The sequence below is a fragment of the Penaeus monodon genome, chromosome 39 (genome assembly GCF_015228065.2).
Source record: "Penaeus monodon isolate SGIC_2016 chromosome 39, NSTDA_Pmon_1, whole genome shotgun sequence".
NCBI lineage: Eukaryota > Metazoa > Arthropoda > Malacostraca > Decapoda > Penaeidae > Penaeus > Penaeus monodon.
This window is the reverse complement of record NC_051424.1, coordinates 30,776,961-30,780,205: the sequence shown is the minus strand read 5'-3', so window position 1 is coordinate 30,780,205 and position 3,245 is coordinate 30,776,961.

Genomic DNA, 3,245 nt, shown 5'->3' with positions numbered 1-3,245 from the left:
GTACATACATACATACATATACATATATATACATACACATATAACCAAAAATATACATATAACCTTATATACAATATTTAAACATATATGAGCACACACACACATCTATCTATCTATCTATCTATCTATATTAAGATACTGATATACAGCCAACATCTGATACCCTGCACTCTCCAAAATAAAAAATCGCGTTTTTCATTAACACAAGTTCGAAAACTGCCAGCAGAATTGGTTACAAATTCATGTTTCTGTTTCTCGAGTGTTTATAATAAAGATATGCGTCATGATTTTATATATTGAGAACATGAAGCGCTTATTATAAATGGCACACGGAGGTTATTGGTAGACAAAAACTTTGTGTTATAAGATATTCTTCTTCTTCTTCTTCTTCTTCTCTATGTCTCTCTCACTCCCTCTTTCTTATTTCCGTTCTTCCATCTGTCTCCGACTTCTTTGTATTTTTGGGGGGTCTCTTCTTTTTCTTTCTTTCTCTCTCTTTCTCTCTGTCTTTGTCTCTATGTCTCTCCCTCCCTATCTCTCTCTCTCTCTCTCTCTCTCTCTCTCTCTCTCTCTCTATATATATATATATATATATATATATATATATATATATATATATATATATATATATATTCATGTCTCTCTCAGTCTCTCTCTCTCTCTCTCTCTCTCTCTCTCTCTCTCCTCTCTCTCTCCCTCTCTCTTCCTCTCTCTCTCTCTCTCTCTCTTTCTCCCTCTCCCTCCCTCCCTCCCTCCCTCCCTCCCTCCCTCTCCTTCCCTCTCCCCCTCTCCCTCTCTCTCCCTTTCTTTTTTCTCCACTCGCCATCAACATTTTTATTCCCGCGCCCTCTGTCACGTTCGAGAATCCCGACCGCTAATCAAGTCCTGTAAATCACTAGGTACAGGTCGCGCAATAGTTTAGGACAACCCCCACACACTGGCCTGCAGAAACCCAACAAGACCGCGAGTAGAATCCAACCCGCCTTGGCCAGGAAGCCTCCTATTCACAACCCTGATTTATGGACCTGTAAACATCAGCGGGATCGATAAGGCCAACAGTATCCACTCCGTAACCTGGATTTAAGCGCCGGAGATCGAAGGAGGAGGTAGCTTGCGAGGTGAGAGGAACGGAGCTTCGGATCATTGTATACGAGACGGAGTTGTAAATACCGGTTATATATGGGCCGAGTTGTAAGTACCGGGAGGAAACTACCTACAGCCCACAATCACGACCGGGCGGAGTCGTTCCTTTGCCATTTCGCTGTCGTGTTGCACCGGGAGACTGGCAGCTGGCGAGGAGTAACCGCTTTCTTGGGGATGTTCCCGCACGAATCTTGCGCCCGGGGGTCGCTGGCTCATTAAACGCAGGGAGATGGTTTCTGGATGATCTGGAAGCTGATGCGGTGGATTTGTGTGTGTGTGTGTGTGTGTGCGTGTGCGTGTATGTGTGTGTGTGTGTGTGTGTGCGTGTGCGTGTGTATGTGTGTGTGTGTGTGTATATATATGCATATATTATGTGCTATATTATATATATAGTATATTATTATATATATATATATAATATATATGTATATGTATATATATATGCAAATCTTTTTCCCCATCTTGCAATACACATCGACCAAAATATCAATATACCACTCTATCTGGTTCCTTATTTCGCACTGATCACCTGTACCCCACGACACCAACCCTTAACCCCTACCCTCTTCACACCCCCCCTCCTTAGCCCACCCCCAACCCAACCCTTGCCCACCCAAACCCACCCGCCTACACCTAAAGAGAGAGAGAGAGAGAGAGAGAGAGAGAGAAGAGAGAGAGAGAGGGAGAGAGAGAGAGAGAGAGAGAGAAGGTGAGAAAAGGGGGCGAGAAATCGTGGGAATATATTTGGGAGGAAAATAATAAAGACGAGAAAGATGAAAAGGTTGGTAATCAAGGTGTGAGGTTATGGGGGTCGATAAGGAGGTAGAGGAGTGAAGTGGATGAAGGAGGTGGATGACGGAGGTAAATGAAGAAGATAAATAAAGGAGGTGGATGAAAGTGGATGAAGGTAGATGAAGAAGGTAAATAAAGGAGGTGGATGGAGGTAGACGAAGAAGGTAAATAAAGGTGGATGAGGGAGGTAAAGGAAGGAGGTGGATGAGGGAGGTGAAGGAAGGTGGTGGATGAGGGAGTTAAAGGAAGGAGGTGGATGAGGGAGGTAAAGGAAGGAGGTGGATGAGGGAGGTAAAGGAAGGAGGTGGATGAGGGAAGGCAAAGTAAGGAGGTGGATGAGGGAGGCAAAGAAGGAGGTGGATGAGGGAAGGCAAAGGAAGGAGGTGGATGAGGGAGGCAAAGGAAGGAGGTGGATGAGGGAGGCAAAGGAAGGAGGTGGATGAGGGAGGCAAAGAAAGGAGGTGGATGAGGGAGGCAAAGGAAGGAGGTGGATGAGGGAGGCAAAGGAAGGAGGTGGATGAGGGGGGCAAAGGAAGGAGGTGGATGAGGGAGGTAAAGGAAGATGGATGAGGGAGGCAAAGGAAGGAGGTGGATGAGGGAGGCAAAGGAAGGAGGTGGATGAGGGAGGCAAAGGAAGGAGGTGGATGAGGGAGGCAAAGTGAAGGAGGTGGATGAGGGAGGCAAAGTGACGAGGTGGATGAGGGAGGCAAACGAAGGAGGTGGATGAGGGAGGTAAAGGAAGGAGGATGAGGGAGGCAAAGGAAGGAGGTGGATGAGGGAGGCAAAGGAAGATGGATGAGGGAGGCAAAGGAAGGAGGTGGATGAGGGAGGCAAAGGAAGAGGTGGATGAGGGAGGCAAAGGAAGGAGGTGGATGAGGGAGGTAAAGGAAGATGGGATGAGGGAGGCAAAGGAAGGAAGGTGGATGAGGGAGGTAAAGGAAGGGTGGATGAGGGAGGAAAGGAAGGAGGTGGATGAGGGAGGTAAAGGAAGGAGGTGGATGAGGGAGGTAAAGGAAGGAGGTGGATGAGGGAGGCAAAGGAAGATGGATGAGGGAGGCAAAGGAAGGAGGTGGATGAGGGAGGTAAAGGAAGGAGGTGGATGAGGGAGGTAAAGGAAGATGGATGAGGGAGGCAAAGGAAGGAGGTGGATGAGGGAGGTAAAGGAAGGAGGTGGATGAGGGAGGAAGGAAGGAGGTGGATGAGGGAGGAAAGGAAGGAGGTGGATGAGGGAGGAAAAGGAAGGAGGTGGATGAGGGAGGTAAAGGAAGGAGGTGGATGAGGGAGGTAAAGGAAGGAGGTGGATGAGGGAG